The 19,375-nt window shown below is 46.1% G+C and overlaps 1 protein-coding gene across 1 annotated transcript in view; it reads right to left on the bottom strand.

The window, feature by feature from the left end:
* The window catches only part of LOC139051707 (uncharacterized), a 133,879-nt gene extending 119,448 nt beyond the window's left edge, over nt 1-14,431 (bottom strand). Inside the window, exons 1-3 of the mRNA XM_070528674.1 lie at nt 14,134-14,431; nt 11,276-11,376; nt 1,516-1,645 (exon numbers count right to left, since the gene is read on the bottom strand). The gene's annotated coding sequence lies outside the window, so the exon portion shown is untranslated. The remainder of the gene's footprint in view (nt 1-1,515; nt 1,646-11,275; nt 11,377-14,133) is intronic.
* Between the last annotated feature and the right edge of the window lie 4,944 nt (nt 14,432-19,375).

Genomic DNA, 19,375 nt, shown 5'->3' with positions numbered 1-19,375 from the left:
TTAACGCAAATAATGACAATTTTCGTGCTTTTTCGATTAATTCGTAACTAACCTACACTGTTGTTTTTTTCAATTTCTCACGATAGCCTACTAAGCACCCTGAGTCGTGCTGTAGACTGCCTTTGCTTTTTAAGTCATTTTCTCGGGGAGAGTTTCCGGCCGCGACACGTCCTGTGAAGGGAAAACTCTCAGTAAAGAAGCACAAAGTAAATATCTTAGCACGCCGTTGCCGTTTATTGGCCCATTTCCTTTCGTAAAAACAAATCTTCCCCGTATTAAGGCATATCGGCTGCCAACCATTTTTCTTGTAGTAATTTGCGGGCACCTATAGTTTTAATATATTTTTCCCTGTCTGCCATTTCCTCAATGATAGACTACGACCTCATTACGAAAGTTCATGAGTGCTTGGCCAACTGAAGCAGCACTTGGCACCAATTCCGGTTAGTTACCTTTCAGTAATGTTCTGAAAGTTATACAAACCAAAATAAAATACACTTTGCGGTTCAATCCCTAGAACAAGACAAGATTTCTCTTAAGCTGTGAAGCTTTCTTTGAGAAAGCTGTATGTACTTTCTTTGAAACTGCGCTATGATATGGTGAATAATGTTTCCATTTCTCATCTACAAAGATTTCTTGCAGTACAGTACGCTTTCGAAGCTCCAAGCATCCATAATGGCACAGCAATTCCAGCGAGGACGCAGACGAAGTGCGGAAACTCCTCAATTCCAGGCATGCGGAATACGCAACATTTACACAACCAAAGCACATGAGCCATACGCACTATAAAAAGCAACTGGTGAGAAGTTCTTTATTAATCCTCTCATTTCTCATTTTTCATCACATTAGCAACCAAACCGATTCAACTAAAAATACTAACTTTATTTTCATTTGAATGAAGGGGGAAACCCTTCATTCAAATGAAAATAAAGTTAGTATTTTTAGTTGAATCTTAATTCACCATTCGAAATTACCTTTTCTGACGTCATATTATGCCACGCAGTCACCATTTCCGTCCTTTTTCTTGATGAGCATCGGCTGTAATCTGAACCATCTACGAGGATTACAGAACGGAGTAATGTTCTGGCTGTGGAAGTTTTCTCAACGCAGAGGGACCTCAAAAATTTAGGCGCAAAATATTTCGCAACGTTGAATGAAGCTCAACGCACTAAGCATTAAAGTTGCATTTATTATCGTAGCCATTCTCAGAGCTGCGACTTTCGTTAGAACTGGGCTGGACAGTGAAATCTTGTGACAGTGAAATTTGGTTGACAATATTGTGACCCGCATCCGACCATACTAAGACCAGGATATACCGATTATGATTTATTTTTATAGGCACTTCCACAGAAACGTGCTGTTCACAGACAAAGCCTGCTTTTGAGCCGTGTTTTAGGGCTGCAGCTATCCCGTAATGTAGTACAGTCGGGCAGTTGGCCATTTCCCCTTAATCATATCTCTATCGTGAAGTGTATCTATCGGAAGTGGTGTGATCTGATGATCAAAGCGTTCATTCACCCCTTTCAAAATGTGCTTCGGGCTTCCTCTCTGGCCATTTGCGGTCACCATTGCTCAATGTCGACTTGGTTTCCACAGACGGATGGCGATCACCTGCCATCGTCTGAAGTGGATGCCACGGTAGGCCGACCTACGATTGAGGAAGAAGGCGTTAAGACTTACAGAGCTAACGCCTAAGTAAAACTTTGTATACAGTCGACGCGATTATGTGAACACATTTCCAAAATCACTCGAGAAGAGGTTTAACGATTCATATGTGCGATTGTTTAAGTTATTCGCTCTTATTTACAAATACTACGGTGTGATTACGAGATACCATCCCAGGGACGGGTACAGAAACGTGTTACACATGTTGAGTAGTAATCGGAATTCATGCAACAGCATACATTCAGGAATGCTTGTACAGCGTGGACTTATCCAAGTGGGAAAAAATTCAATAGGTGAATACATAAGTGAAAGGTTATAATAAATTATTAACCAAATATGTATAGAGCTGTGCGTACAAAGCGTTAAATTCAACGAGCACACAAGCAGGTTTTACAACTAAGTGGTTATATGGCGAGGGAGTTACTGAACAAATCGCCATGAGGCTATTCAGGAATGGTGCCTTGAATACCATTCCAGAGTCATATAATCGATAGAAGCGCAAGTTTAAAAACTGTCCGAGTGTACTTAGAATGGAACAAAACTAAAGTGTCAAGTAAGACGAATGTCACAGGCGGGGCGATGCATGCGAATGAAACCGATGCCATGATGACTGAATGAACCGCGTGCCACATTATGGTACGTGGTACGAGGAGACAAGCAGTTCGCCTGTGTGTCTGTGTGCATGTATGCTTTGTGGATAAAGTCACGGGTATGTCATGACAGACTATATTCGAATGTCAAGGAGAGAAAAAGCACTTTTCCCCAGGTTCGACTCCCCAAGAGAATATGCACGCTTATTTCGCGACATTGTCCCTCCCAATAAGGGGAACTACATGTATAGGAGGCTGCGGCAGACTGCCTCCACTGAGGTCATAATTCTTACGATGCACTGTGTGTATATGCGACGTATACACAACCAATGGGTGTCGCCCACAGATTCATCGCCATTGGCCTCCACATTGGCAGTTCGGGAACAATAAGTAGTGTCGCCCGAGGACGGATGCCACGGCACACACTCTTTAAACAAAATCGCACCCTTTCGGTTGAATCTTGCCACACAACGATAATCGTCATCTGTCACGTTCGCATTTCCTCTCTTTAACGCTGCGAGCCCGGTACTTCCAAGCCACGAAAGGCGCGTGCATTATCAGCATGACAGAGCATTCTTAACCGAACAGTAGCGGGCGCGGAGTTTTCAAGAAAGGAAACGCAAGCAAAATAGACTGCGATTATCGTTGTGTGGCTAATATACACTCCAAAGGGTGACCCTCTGCTTAAGTGTGCAGGACGCAGTACGATGCAAACACAAAGCTGCGAACTCAACGAGACTTGTAGCAACGAATCGAGTGCTGCGCACGGTAAAGAGCACATGCACGAAAATATTTGCTTGCATTCACTTTACAGTCAAAGTCAACGTATTTTATTTAGGCATCAGAAACAGTTGCCTAGGAGGCAGACATAAAGGCAATGTCTGACAGAGTGTCAACCCCTTCCCCCCACTCCCCAAATTACTCACTCAACATCACTGTAATATTTGCTACATTACCTTTCGACCAAACTTTCAAGATAAATCAGTGGAAAGCACTGGTAACAATGCATCAAAACGAAAACATTTGAACCAAGACTATTCTGTATTGCGAGAAATGCGCAACTATGAACGAATGACATGTGTGTCATGAAGTAGAGAGTAAGAGGAAGCTTTAGCTGGAAGCCAACTTCCAATCCCGCCTATTAAATTACACGTCGAACGTCAAAACTTCAATGAGACAGCCACTGGACCAATTAGAATGAAATTTGTAGCCTTTGAGAGGAAATGTTACGTTCTAGAAACTCCGCGAAGCAGAACTTTGATATACGATCTCGAATTTTATACAAAAATAAAATTGCCGAAAGATCGGTAAGTTCCGCCCAAAAAATAGGAGCACGAAGGTTACAAATCTTTTAACTCGGAACCGAAAGACTATCTTCTGTATAGTGAATTGGTTAGAACATTTCAAACGGACAAATTTTATAAATTCGTGGCTTTCCTGACATTGTTACAATGCTTACGGAAGTTTTGCCAATATTGTGCTCCCAAATTACCGTTGTAATTCACATCGGTATACAAGGGATGATTTTTCCCCGCTTTTGATATATTATTAGGTGCAAGTTACAGCTCTGTCATAGCGTTTATATTTTATTGCTGAGCTACTATCGTACACTTGACAGTTCAGTGAGCCTGAAATTTTGCAAACTTGAAGATTTATGCTAATACATTCATGGCATAAATCGAATATTGAATTGCTGCAGGCACTGCATGCCCCTTAGGCGCTATAACGTAAAACTATTACAAACTTTCCTATTCCAATTCGGCAATAAGGCCTCCGTTATTGCTCAAAAACATTTTTGGACCACCCCCACTTCACGTGTCTGTCACGCAACGTCACGAAAACCGCGGTAGCTCCCCATCTGATATGACGTGTACACACTGATTATGCATAATTTGGCCGACGTAAACAAAAATTGTTAATTCTGATTCGACGCCTTTCGGATATTGGCCAAAAGCTTTCGTGCGGCACCCACTTCAACTGCCTCTCACGCGACGTCACAAAAACGCAAAAACTTACCGCGTCAAAGAGACGAGTACGCGTTATAGTTGCATTAATATGCCGAACAAAACTTAATTTTCCTATGAACAACCACACGTCGCCCCGTTCCGAAAGGAATAAAAAACGCCTGCCGACAATCGCTCGGGCACTGGCTTCTCACCCCTGCCGGAGAGCATGGGTTTATTTGCGCGTAATAAAACTTTCTTGTGGGCGTTCAACGTTTTCGAGAACTTTCGGCGCGTTTGCAACGTCTTTCTGCCAACTCTTCTTTGCCGCGGATCCGTTTTAGCGTCATTCTTAAGCTTCCGTTGCATGCCGCCGCGATTGTTGACGAGCCACCGCAAGCTAAGAGAAAGCGGACCAATCGCAGACGTCGGCGCCACCCTCTTTATCCATTTATCGATATTCAGTCCAGTGGCTCGGCCGCCTCGAATCCCTCTCCACTTTAGCATGCTCCTCGCCTCTTGTGAGTGAGCCAATTAGATAAGACAAGCCACTCTGTGTAGGCAATGTTATTCGTTTTTCAAGGAAACAAAAGTGACCTCCTATCAACGTGGCGAGCATTTGTTTGGTTTGTTCTGGCAACCCTGCGGGTGACTGCCCGATGCTTGCATCCGCAGTTACGCAAGGTTGACATCAGGAGATTGGAATAAAATCATATTGGAATAGTTTTACATGATGCGGCCCCTTGTTTCAGAGATCAGTGTGCAGGTGCTGCCGAAGCTACGCAAGAAATTCGGTAACGAAAAGAAGTTCGGTAAAGAAAAGGTACCACTCCGCGTGCTCGCGTCCATGGCCCTATAACGTAAAACTATTCCAATATCTTTTTATTCCAATCTCCTGACGTCAAATTTGCGTAACCGCTGACGCAAGCATCGGGTGGTCACCCACAGGGTTGTCTGAACAGACCATTCAAATGCTCTCCTCGTTCATAGGAGGTCACTTTTGTTTGCTTGAAGAACAAATAACATTGCCTACACTGAGCGGCATGTCTTATAGAATTGGCTCGCAAGAGGCGAGAAACACGCTCAAGGGGAGAGGGATTCGATGGGGACGAGCCACTGCACTGAAAATCGATAACCGGTTGAAGAGGGTGGTGCCGCCATCTGCGATTCATCCGTTTCCCTTGCTTAGCTTGCGGTGGCTAGTCGACAATCGCGGCGGCATGGAACGAAAGTTTAAAAGCGAGGCTAAAACGGATCCTCAGCAAAGAAGAATTGGCAGAACGAGGTCACAAACGTGCCGAAAATGCTCGAAAACGTTACACGGCCACGCAAAAATGTTTTTGCACGCAAATAAACCCATGCTCTCCGGCAGGTGCGAGTAGCCAGTGCCTGAGCGATTGGCGGCAGCCATCTTTTATTCTTCTGGGAACGGGCTAGCCTGTGGCTATTCAGAAGAAAATTCTCTTTTGTTCGGCACATTAATGCATCTTTAACGCGTACACGTCACTTTGACACTATGAGTTTTTGTGGTTTTATGATGTCGCGTGAGAGGCAGGTGAAGTGGCCGTTGCCCGAAATATTTTGACCAATAGCCGAGGGCTAATGGCGCAGAGGCGTCAAATCAGATATAACTATATTTCTTTTCTTCGGTAAAATTATGCATGATCCTTGTGTACACGTTATATCAGTTGGGGAGCTATCGCGGTTTTCGAGACGTCGCTTGACAGACACGTGAAGTGGGTGTGGTCAAAAAATGTTTTTGACCAATCGCGGAGGGTTGATTGCAGAATTGGAATAGAAAGTTTGGAATAGCTTTACGTTATAGCGCCCCATGCTTCGATGCGCGCCAACGCCGTTTACATCGCGTTAGCGTGCACGTGAGGCTGCCGCAACGGGCGCAATTTTTTTTTTTTTTGAGCAGGCGAAATTCAAATGCATAAATTCGGAAACCCACAGTACCATGTTATATTCGCATGTGTGCACCGTTTCCTTTCAGAATAGGCTCAGGAAGAAATAGGGGTATTCCGTGGTGCCAACCTCACCACGTGACAAGTGGCTGTCACAGGAATTGAAGCCGGCCTCATGTTCTTCCGTCATTTCTGGCCGTCTAAGAAGGCATTCGCTGTTTCACCGGCGTTTCTAGGACTCTGACCGTATTCATTAATTAATGCAGCTTAAATCGCACCGCACAATAAATTTCTGCTTATCGCACGGGTATCGGGTATCGCACTCCTGATACTAGGACAGTTATGTGCCGATCTAGCTGATGCACTAAAAGTATAAACATTATTCACGACACACTTTCAATTTCTGGCGTTTGTGCAATCTCCTGGACGTAGCTTTACGTTTATAGCTGCGATTGACTGACAGGATAGACTTATCTCTCCATAAAATTTAGGTCCCACAGTTCTCTGATGCTGCTGAGACGGCGTTCTACCTTTCTCCCTCCTACGTTCTCTCTCTTTTACTCCCATCGCCCCCACCCTGCTGGCGCTGAGCCGTCCTCCCGCATGGGTTGCAGAAGTTAGTGCTATCCTTTCCTCCTTCGCCACAAGAACCACTTCTCATATATAATTCCAGACTAGATAATTTTCTTCAATTTGCATTCTACACCGGCGAATGAAGAAATGACTGGATTGTTCGCTACCTTACCCTCGAAGTTCACGTAGTGAAATACGATGTTGAACTTCCCATATGTGAAACCTCCCAGCGAATTCCCGTAAGGACGGGATGAGCGTTCTACAAGATTGCGTGTGGATGAGTCATAAAATCTGCTTCAGTCTCAGCGTGTCAAAGGTATACAGTGCTGGAGAGGAAAACCGCTAAGGCGCACACAACTGCTAGGTTACGCTTTATCTGTTTCTTATCAAAAGCTAATTCCAAAAACGGCGCCGAATAAAACAACACACGAAGAAGGGAAACACGAGACAGCACGTCGGCGCCGTTTTTGTAATCATGCTTAACCAACTAGCCCACCAACACATGCTCAGTTACATCAAAAGCTAGTTCTGGGGCCCTATAACGTAAAACTATTGCAATATGTTTTTATTCCAATCTTCTGACGTCAAATTTGCGTAACCACCGACGAAAGAAATGAGCTGTCACCCGCAGGGTTGTCTGAACAGACCAATCAAATGCTTCCCTTGTTCATAGGAGGTCACTTTTGTTTGGTTGAAAAACGAATAACATTGCCTACACTGAGCGGCTGGTCGTATCTAAGTGGCAGTCAAGAGGCGAGGAGAACGGTCAAGTGGAGAGGGATTCACTGGGGCAGAGCCAGTGCACTGAAAATCGATAACCGGATGAAGAGGGTGGTGCCGGCGTCTGCGATTGGTCCGCTTTCCCTTACTTAGCCTGCGGTGGCTGGTCGAAAATTGCGGCGGCATGCAACAGATGCTTAATAATAACTCTAATACGGATCCTCAGCAAAGAAGAGTTGGCAGAATGAGGTAGTAAACGTGCAGAAAACGCTCTAAAAGATTATGCAGCCACGCAAGAAGTTTTATTATACGCAAATAAACCCATGCTATCCGGCAGGTGCGAGTAGCTAGAGCATGAGCGATCGGCGGCAGCTATCTTTTATTCCTTTCGGAACGGGGCTGCCTGCGGCTATTCAGAAGAAAATTCAGTTTTGTTCGGCATATAACGCATGTTTAATGCGTAGACGTCACTTTGATGCGTTGAGTTTTCGCGGTTTTGTGACGTCGCGTGACAGGGAGGTGAAGTAGGCGCAACCCGAAACTTTTGACCGATAGCCGGGGGCTAATGGCGAAAAGGCATCGAATCAGAAAGAACTGTTTTTCTTTTTTTCGGTAAAATATTGCATAATCACTGTGTCATGTCATCTATCAGATGGGGAGGTATCGCGGTTTTCGTGACGCCGCGTGACAGACAGGTGAGGCAGGGGTGGTCCAAAAAAGTTTTTGACCAATCGTGGAGGGCTGATAGCAGAAATGGAATAGAAAAGTTTGGAATAGTTTTACGTTATAGCACCCCTGGTTTTGTCAACTTCGCTCACATTCAAACTAAACTGCTTTAATGGAATGACGTTGCTACGCTTACACCTGCAATTGGCTGGCGGAATAGGTAGTATCCTAGAGTCAGAAAATTTCTTATCAAACCGCATGGCCACTCAAAGTCGCGCTACACATTGTTTCTGCCAAGACAACTTTCAATAATTTGTTTACTATATTATTAAACAAGGAAAGGGCTGTTAGCCTCGAAGTTCATGAATTGGAATACGGTGCCTACACTCCTATATCCAAAACCACCAAGCGAATTTTCGCAAGGACAATACATCTTGAATGAATTCAGGTGTTTTGCGGGCCAAAACTACGATTTCATTATGGAGACTGCCGTAGTGGGGAGTCCGGATTAATTTTGGACACCCGGGTTCCGCAGATTCGGTGCTGAGTTTACCAGCTGTTTTTTTTTCCTTTTTTTAGGTGAACAAAATTTTTAAATATTGCCTGCGGCAGGTAATACAATTCTAAGCCTTGAACTAAATTACTCGATGAGGTGGCCATTAGCCCCTTGAGAACACAAGATGCTTAATGAAGTAATGTACATAATTGCACCGAATAACCACTTGAGCATTTGACTATTTAATTTATATTGTTATGAAATAATTGTCAGCTTGATTACTGGCTTCAGCCTACGAATTGTAGCTACTGAGTTGGGAAGGCGTATTAACATGGAAAGAATTCTGAGGATGACACTCATGAGTGGCAAAAAATAGAAAATGTACTAGGCGCTAAAAAGTTCCGCCTGTGACCTTCTGTAATCATAGCAGACGAGTCTGTCGTATGGCGACATTTGAGACCTTTTGACATTTTTCGGCTTTTTTTCGAATCAATACACCGCCCCTTACTTTTTTTTTCCATTTTCTACCATTCCTAACTTGCTATATATAGTCCACAAACTAATAAAATTGCTCTATCAGCTTTTACTCTGATTAGTCGTTTACCCTGCGCAATTAGCCCCTCTTTTTGAACCATTCATCAAAAGCATTTCGATTGTCCTATGTGTGGCAGAGAATATCCTAAAATTTAAGAAAAAAAGAGTTTAGTACAGAATATCAGTACAGGCAGTACAGTACAGTACAGGCATATCTGCGACTATTGCGCTGTGTTACGGAAGGCTCATTGACACAGGTTCACTGCCAGCTATGTGCTCGTGTGCGTCGTCTCCTGCTTGCATCAAACGATTTCTTATTCACCCAAGTACGTACCTACGCGCCTAAATTTGCGCTCTGCTATTTAATCAATGCGCCGAAATGTTCACTCCAATGCCCACACTCACACCGCACGTATCGCACCAACAGTGTACGTCTCCCGCGAACCGCTCCTCAAATCGCATCGATGTTCATAGATATCCAAACAACGCAATAGTTCACAGCAAGAGTGGTGACTGCATCATTAGCAGTCAACGGTGTTGTCAGGCTGGAGCCAACGTTTCGACTAGGCGACACGCCGTCATCTGGGTAATGGGAGGGGGGGGGGTGTTCTGTAGGATTCAACTTATAGTGGACTGTCCATTTCGGCCGCTGCTGATTGGATGCGGCTGTACGAGCGAGGAGGAGACGAGCGGCCCCAGCCAGTCAGCAGCGGCCGAAATGGACAGTCCACTATAGGTGGATTCCCACAGTATAGCTCCCGTGTAAGCAGTTCCTGGCATGACGACAAGTCCTCTTGAGAAAATGTCGACTCTCGTTCGAGAAAGTCCTTGATCAATCATCACCGATTTAATCAGCAAAAGTGTAGATTTACGACAGGGAAACGCCTTAAAGACTTGTCGTACCGTCAGCCTCTAATGGTACGCCCACACTAGCGACAAAAATGCGCGCGACACGCCGCACGCGGCAAGCGCCCGCGCGGCAGACGCGTGCGGGCAAGTCCACAGTCGCGTTTTGCGGCACGCGGCAGCGGCCCGTGGAGTCCCGCGTTGTCTCGTTCCATTCGATACTTCTCGCGACAACGCGCTCTCCGTTCTGCCCATTTCGTCTTCCATCGGAAGTGTCTGTGTTTTTTTGCGCCGCTGCCGGCCACGCTCAGGCATGTCGGATACGGACGAGGAGCTACTGGTGACTGTGTACACTATAATACTTGTTTGTTCTTTACTTGTGCGACGCCGACGTGCCAGACAGCGGACGAGAAAGTTTTGAGTGCGGTACAGGGACACCGAGGGCCAGGCGCACACTCTGCTTCCCCACCTTCACCAATTACTCACCTGTCATGCCAAACTGCTGTCCATAATGTGCCAGCGGTTGGCGCGCAGCTCCTTGTCCGACGCTCAATTTATCATAGAGGTACGCATACCCGCGAACGGTTTCCAAAAACGCCTCCATTGCGAGGCGAATTCTTCGTCGACGCCTCAGTGGCGGTGTGGTAAGGCTTAACAAAAACAGCCCCCTTGACTGGAAATGGCCTCTGAGATTTTACGGCGCGCGTGTCACTGTTCAGTCTCAGAGCCCATAGATTATGATTCTTTGCTTATGCGAAAGGTGGCACCACAAGAGCGCGGCTCGCAATGCGGCTCGCTTCTGATTGGTGGACGTTTCGCGTCTGCCGCGAAAAATGGGTCTCGCACCCATTCGCGCGTTTGCCGCGCGTTGCTGCCGCTTTTCGTGAATCTTGCCGCGCGCGACAGCACTGCTCGCCGCGCGCGTTGTGTCGCGCGCGTTTTTGTCGCTAGTGTGGACGTACCATAACTGCCAAGGCGTTAAGCGCAAAAAAAATATTTAAAAAAATCAATTCTTGTCCCTCGGGTTGATTATTCGAGTAGGCGGACATGACTAGCACGAGAAATCGATACACATATATAGCCCAATTAAAATGCATTAAGTTCACCATTATTTACCTTAAGGCACATATTGCAATTTACGAATTGTAACTGGTGAGTTTGCGCGACACCCACTCGAAAGGAGTTTCCGCAATGACACCCGTTTCGAGATATGCCCCCCCCCCCCCCCTAATTTCGAATGTATGAAAGCGCTAACTTAAAGTCAATGTGATAAGAACGTGCAGGTGGTAATGTCGTACAAATGGCCGTTTCGTATTCGTAAAAAAGAATAATCATTACCTGGGTTGTTCCGACGCCCCTTGGAACTCGACAATATGCGTCAGGAAGGTGCCGTGTATTAGAAAACAATTCCGATGGCTCTCTGAGTACGCTGGAAGACGCTGCCAATAAATGGAAGCAGGTTTCAATAAAGCTTTATGGAACATGGTTACGGCACTAATGATGACAAACACAAATATATAGATACAAAAATACAAATGAAGAAAATATTCGGCCTCTGAATATATATCGCTTATTTCATGTCTTCGTTTTCATCAGTGTTTTTTTTTTGTTTTATTGAAATAAACATAAATAAATCTATTGTTACTACTAGCACGCAATTGTTGGTCTTTTCCACTTTATTAAATAAAATTATTGAAATAAATGGAGAAAAACAAATTCTTACATTAGGTAATATTTGAATAAAACGAGAATGCGTGTCAATACGAAATGGTAGAAGTCATCAAGTCCTCAATTTTTTTTTCAGGGCGTACAAACGCGACAATCACACGCACGGACTTGACACTGACAAGTGCACATATGGAGGGGGGGCGGCTGAAAATTCCCCCTATATAGGCCAGCGTCCTGAAAGAAGCGTTGAGGAGTGCTTGTTAGGTTGCATTTCCTTAGCGTCGTAACGACGTTCTAAAATGCCAATAACCTGCTAGAACTGCTTTCGGCGTATAGTAACAAATGTCATTGGCAAAATACTCAAGCTACAGAAAAATAAGCGTCTCTGCTCGGAGCAAGGCCAATGCGGTGCTGTCCGGTTAAGGCAGAATGACCGCAACGGAATCGAATGCAATTGTGTTTGCAGGATTGCTGGCGCAAGAAACTTCATAGGACAGTGGAGTGCGGGTGCAAAGTACACAAGAGAACGCTACAAAATATTTGTGTGGTAAACCTGAACATGCATGGACGACGCTACAATTGCGCACCTAAACTATCATTTCGGCGGAAAGGGGATCATTGAAGAGTGAACTAGCAGCCTTCTGTTGTCTTCGGTTGCAGATGTTGAGAAATAAAGAGGATTGTGGCCGTATATCTGTGCGGTCCCACGGACAAGCAGGCAGGCTAGACTGGCTCGAGCCAGAGTCCAAGAAGCAGTGCTTGTTCCGCCCGCCCGACTTCTTGAACCAGAGACAGAAAAAAAGGAACCGGTTGAAACCCGTGCGCGAATCACTCGACCACGTCAGCGTTTCGGGATGCTCGCAGAGCCACAGATCGGGTGACGTGACGCCGGCCCATTTGGAACAAGTGTCCAGCGGACTGGAAAGGCCCAGGTGTTTCCTATGAGCCTGCGCATGTCTCCGTGGCGTATATACGAGAAAAAAAAAAGATGCCGCCACGATGAAATTCAAGAACTAATGCCAGGTGCCCGGACCGGTCGGTCTGTCGAAGGGGGGAGCGGCTCTATAAGTGCAGGCCCTATTAAAATGCAGCTTCGGTTGCTCTGGAGCGGACATTCAGCCAGGAAGAGCCGGTTCTAGAACGCGGCGCGTGTAGACCAGCACACCTCGTGCCACGTACCACGCAATCACGACCCACCAGCAATGTTGATGATGACGACAATGATAATTACGATGGCGATCAGAACAGCGAAGCCTATTTTGCCGGCTCCTCATATCACAGAGCTTGCCGGCTGCTTGAAGAGTGGCCAACTGAAGCCGTGGCGATTGAACGAGGAGGGGAAATGAAATGCCCCTTTTGGTTGTTCGTGGGAAAGCGTGTGATCTGCCGCAAAGGCACACTCTTGTTCTGTTTTGTCCTTTTCTTGGCGCGTATCAATGCACTGTTGGCAACTACCCAATTATGGCAAAAGTACGGGTAAGCTGCGTTGCAGTTCAAGTGACGCACGCCATGCGCCTGTTTAAGTGGTCAGCACGAAGCGCTAGCGAATTGAGTGCGCTTGCCCACTGAGTCTAGCAAGCAAAAAAAGAGAAACAAACGAGCGCCCAGCAGCAGGAACTTCGAACCCGCGAGAATCATAAAAAGAGCGCTTCGCTTACAAACAAAATGTTGATGCAAGCGCACGTAAAAAATTCATGCGCAAAATCCTCGAATGAAACAAGAGGGTCCGCTTTTTAAGTTATTGTACAGACGGCGATACGCAGACCTGACGCATCCGTGGCCGTGGCCTATCTCGAAGCTAGGCTTTCCGTTCCAACCGTTTACTCGGCCGAGGGACATTTTAAGTTACACGAGCCGCATGAGACGATGCGGATGGGACGATGTAAACACGCATAAACAGGTAGTGCTTGAGCATAAAAAGATGGTGCACTGAATGAGACGGCCATGCACTGCGTCGGAAATGTTTGACTGACGAATATTCGACGCAATACGCAATTGGAGACGCTCATGATGCGTCGAACTTAGGGTTAGCTACGCCATTTGCATCGGAGCCGCTACAACTCTCTCTCTCCTGCACGTTCGATTCTTTCCAAAACTTTATTTTGGGTAATTTTGCTGAGTGTCTCTGCATTATTGTAATACCACCATTGCCATTTGACTCGGTTAGTCCTAACCGTAACCCTAAGCAACGCCCCCCCCCCTCTCTCTCTTCTTGAACACGCAAACAAATCCAAATTTAAATTCATTTCCGCCTAATATCCTTGGCTTAAACGGAAACTCAGGTTTGCATAACTATCGCCTTGGAAGGAATAGGTGACGCCATAGGGCCTCTGGTACGCTCCTGAAAGTATCAAGCGTTCCCGTCGAAGTTGCGAGCACATCTGCTCCCGACCAGGCGACACGGCTGTTTCAAAAAAGACGAAGCAATATCCTTCCTCTTTGAAAATAATGTCCCAGCTACTTTCTCATGAAAATACGCCGGCCTTAACGATCCGCAGGGAAAAAAGACAGCAAGGAGACAATCTTACCGCGTCTGCGATGCCGTATCCAGGACCTAACACTCGTACAGCTTGAGGGCACTCCCTGTCGCAAACACCATGGCTGGTTGAGCTCCGTCTCTGCCGGCCCCCGTTCTCAGAAGCGGTGTGGCCAGTCCGTGGGCCTCCGTTGATTTCGCTCGCAGTCTGGAACAGCGGCCATCACCAGCGTGATGGACCGCGCATCGGACACGTCCTCCTCGTTCGATGACCACGTCAGAACATGGCTCATCGGTTAGTCCAGCCAAGCACGAGCCACGAGCGTCGCGGATCACGCGATTTGTTTTCCTTTCTTTCTTTCTTAGTTTATCTTCAAGAAGAAGCCGCCGTGCTATCAACCACGGCCACACTGGAACGCTCGCTGCCAAGTTTCTGTTGTGAAGGGAAAGCGATCTATGGGAAAGCTACTTAAGGCAAAGCGCGCACAAGTGAGGGCGCTTCTGAAAGGAGTCGCGCCATTTATTCCACGTTAGGTTATGATGGAGGAGAGAGAACACAAACACCTTACCAGCAACAGTTAGGTAAGACAGAACACACCACTGAGTGTAAAAAGTTCACTTATTTTGCGGCTTTTCCCATCCGCGTCTGGGCAAACGCGGAACCATCGCACATGGAAGTTGCGTCTATTCGACGTATGTTCCGAGCAACTGAAAACACAATGAACGCACTGTCAAACGCTGCCGGCCTACTTGCCGATTCTCGCCGCGGCTGCGTTTGCCGTGCCGCCATCGACGCACCCTCCCTACGCGCTCGTCTGTTTCTGCCGGCGTCTGCTAGCTGCTGGGGCGTCTGGCCACCGTCTAAAAAGACGCTATTGACCCAGAACTACGTGGCGTCTTTTTTATTGTTATTACAGTAAAGCCATAGAGAAAGAAATATGGTGAAGCTGTTAAGGGCTACTTTCCCCAGGATCGTGTTCATGTGTCGACACAAAACTCCACCCATTTCCGGCGTCCGCGTAAGACACCGCCTGCGTTTTCGTCTTCAGTTTCTCGCGAATGCTCTATAGCTCTAAGTTTAGTGTAAGTATCTTGGAAAAAAGGCAACTGACACTTGCCACTAAGACGACTCTATCGTTACCCCGAATTTTGTTTACTTATCATAATTAGTTAGTTCACAGTGAATTCGTAAATGTTCCGAAATTCCTGTCTGCTGTCAATACATGGCCGTCTGCAGAGGGAGTATAGTTACAGAAAACCTATGTAACCCTTGTTTTATCTAAAATATCCCGAATCAAGTTATATATTCAACAATTTGCCGCTAAGACGACTGTGACATTGAGCCGAGTTTCGTATACTTTCATAATTTCCTGGTTCACAGTTAAACTGTAAATATTGTGGAATTCTCGTCTGCCGTGCGGCGGGACTTGCACACATGACTACTGCATAAAAGAAATGAATAAATCACTCCGCAGTCAAGAGATGCATTCGTTGTCTCTGTCCTTCAACAACAACAACAACAACAACAACGACAACAACAACAACAACAACAACAATAATAGTAATAATAATAATAATAATAATAATAATAATAATAATAATAATAATAATAATAATATACACATAGATGTGTCGATTGAGGTATAACACCACAGCTTCGCTGCTTGACCTTCACAAAGTGGAAGGGCTGATGATCTTTTTTTTGCGTACTGCAACCGTACAAGGGCTTTGGCAGGAATGGGTGCAATAGAGGATTCACAAATAAGAAACAGGAACTCGAATATTGCAGAAACGCTAGATAACAGAACATGACATAGTAGAATAACTTGCAGAAATAAAATGGCTGTGGCTTAGCTAAGGTTAAGCCCAGGATGCGAAGCATACTAGCCTTTATTTTAGTTGTTGAACCACTGTTTAGCCTGGTGAACTGCTGTTGCTTGGCTATATTTGGTTCGGCTAGACGAAGAAACAACTCATACGTTACTCTGCTTCGCCTTCAAGAGTGGAACGCGACAGCGTTCCCGTCGACCCGCCAAGGGGTGTAACACAGTGGGCTACGGCGCAGCGACTACGCGCCCCGCATTGGACGCGGTGAGCGTCGAGCAACGCAGCGTTCGGCGCGGCAACGAAATGTGCGCCTGAGCAAGCGACGCATGCCTGAGCCTTAGAAACAGCTCGTTTCTAAGGCAACACCGCATTCACTAGAGGCGCTTTTGTACCGCTTTGAAGCATCGTACTCGTGGCTCAGTGGTAGCGTCTCCGTCTCACACACCGGAAACCCTGGTTCGATTCCCACCCAGCCCATCTTGCAAGAGTTGAGCCAAAGCCACCTAGAAACAAGCGCAGCTTCTTATATACCGCCGCGACGCCGCGAGCGACGGCGCGAGTTGGAGCCCCGTTTCTCCTGTCGTGACGTCACGGTGTCACGTGGTATTGAAGGCGACACCGCCGCGCCTGAGGAGCTGGGTTGAGCTCTCGTAATATGCTTCGCATAAAAATCGTTTAGGGGAATTGGACGCGCATTACGAGGTAACAAATTCCAAAAGGAAATGGTTCTGGTGTAACAGCTTACTTAAATGTGTTAATTCGCTAGCAGAAAGGCTGCAGATTAAGTTCGTGGTAACTTCTGGCACAAGTTTTTTGCAGCGAATGCTAAGTGCACGTAGTTTCATAGACTGGAGGAAGAATTAACGATATTAAACAAAAATTTTCGTCAACATCATCAGCCTATTTCATGTCCACTGCAGGACGAAGGCCTCTCCTTGCGATCTCCAATTACCCCTGTCCTGCGCCAACCGATTCCAACTAGCACCCGCAAATTACCTAATTTCGTCGCACCACCCAGTCTGCCGTCCTCTACTGCGCTTCCCTTCTCTTGGTACCCATTCTGTCACCATAATGGTCCAACGGTTGTCTAATCTGCGCATTACATGTCATTACATGACAGAAATTCTAGCGAGTCCAATATTGCGGTGGGCAGACAGTTATGTGACGCCAATGAAAAGAACAGCCGAAGAGGTGTGAGTAGCATATCTATGATATTTGTGGCATATGAAGCGCGCACGTTTTTTCAGCGTGGGTTCAATTTTACTAACATCACACTGGTAGAAAGGACGCCATACAACAGAGTCATGGTAAATTTATGGGTTTTTTACGGCCTAAACCACTATCTGATTATCAGGCACGCTGTAGTCGGAGACTCCGGAAATTTGGACCAACTGGGGTTCTTAAGGTGCACCTAAACCTAAGGATGTGGTAGACAAATGCGGCTGCCGTGACCGGGATTCAAGTCCGCGACCTCGTGATTAGCAGTCGAACAGCATAGCCACTAAGCAACCGCGTCAGGTTACAGAGTCTTGCTCATGAATTGGTCGGATCAACGTTTTATCAAATTCGGGTCTTTGTGATCAGCAGAAAGTGTGAGCTTTACATGTTTAAGTTGTTGAAGTACGTGCTTTACCTGTTGCCATATATGTACTACGTGCTCTGACCATAATAGTATATACGTGTAGAAACAACTCCAAGGAATTCATAGTTATACACTCTAGCTAATGAAAAATTGTTGAATTAATAGTCAAACGCAGAGGGGGGGGGGAACTGTTAGTGATGAACATAACCCCTGTATTAGTAGAATTGATACTCATCAGCCATGGTTTCACACCGTGCGCAGAACATGCTAAATGATTTACGAAGCCTCTGGTGGCTTGATTGCGTTATGTAGCACACTATCGTCAGCATACAAACAGACCTTAGAAATTACGTTATTTGCGAGATCGTTACTACAGATGAGAAATGATTATAGGCCTAGCACTGAGCCCTGTGGGACACCAGACGACACGCTAGCGCTGGGAGGAGTTCGTCGAATTAAAGCTAGAGTAATGTGAGCGACTGGTCAGGAAGCTCTTGGTGAGCGCAAACTCAACCGGCACTTTTCGCGTACTTACACCAAACGTCCTTCTGTTCAAAGAATCTCAAATTTAATTAATAAAGAGTAAATGACACAACCACCCAAACGTAGCTAATTGCTACGAAGGAAGCCCATACGGATTCATTAAAAGAAAAGACTCGCAGTTGAAGAAAAATTCGTCCTGGTCCGGGACTCGAACCCGAGACTGCCACCTCTCCGGGGCCGCCGCTCTACCATATGATCTAACCAGACCGCTAGGAGATGGCAGAGCGAAGTCGAATTCGTCAAGAGGCAAGAGTTTGACGTAACAGTCCTGCGGAAACGCGCAAGGTGGAGACCTTGGTGTTGTTGCTTCTCTCCACCTTGCGGTTTTCCGCAGAACTATTATGTCAAATGTCAAACTTATTTGTATGTCTTCATGCCTATGCGTGCGGTTCCACAGGTGTGCTTCGGCTTGCGCGCACGTTTAGGGAAGTGCGCCACGAATGCGCCTTGATTAACGGCCTCTTTCGTCGAGTGCACTGTCCTTAAAAAAAAAAACGCGATTCAGATAGGCAAGCGATGGATTTCGACACCAACTTCGACACCAGTCATATAATTTGTTTCATTAGGTGTTCTGTACTTTGCCGTTTTATAATGAACTCTCGGAATGTCGTCTGACGTCTTCAAATTGAACGAATTTTGCTATAGTAGCTTCTCTTAGAGGAACGACAGACAGACAGACAGACAGACAGACAGACAGACAGACAGACAGACAGACAGACAGACAGACAGACAGACAGACAGACAGACAGACAGACAGACAGACAGACAGACAGACGTCTGGCTGTTTTTTACTGAAATTTGACGCCAACTTTTGTGATTGGGGATGTGCGTCTTTCGCAATATTCCTAACTTAATACACATCTACTATCACTCACTCACCGTATTAGCGTTGCTATACATTTATGATAGCACTGATGTTGCCAATCATCTCTAAAGGCTGGACGCCCGGCCATTCTTTAAGCAAAGCGGCCGTCCCCCTCCCTTTCGCCACCTGAAGAGCTTTGCGAATAAAGAATGGTTTGTAATCGCTTGCAGACAGACAGACAGACCGTCAGACAGACAGACAGACAGACAGACAGACAGACAGACAGACAGACAGACAGACAGACAGACAGACAGACAGACGGACGGACGGACGGACGGACGGACGGACGGACGGACGGACGGACAGACAGACAGACAGACAGACAGACAGACAGACAGACAGACAGACAGACAGACAGACAGACAGACAGACAGACAGACAGACAGACAGACAGACAGATAGATAGATAGATGAATAGATGAATAGATGAATAGATAGATGAATAGATGAATAGATAGATGAATAGATAGATGAATA

Source organism: Dermacentor albipictus, unplaced genomic scaffold, assembly GCF_038994185.2.
Source record: "Dermacentor albipictus isolate Rhodes 1998 colony unplaced genomic scaffold, USDA_Dalb.pri_finalv2 scaffold_14, whole genome shotgun sequence".
Lineage (NCBI taxonomy): Eukaryota > Metazoa > Arthropoda > Arachnida > Ixodida > Ixodidae > Dermacentor > Dermacentor albipictus.
The sequence above is the reverse complement of the archived record's forward strand: the minus strand, read 5'-3'. Positions and strand labels throughout refer to the sequence as shown.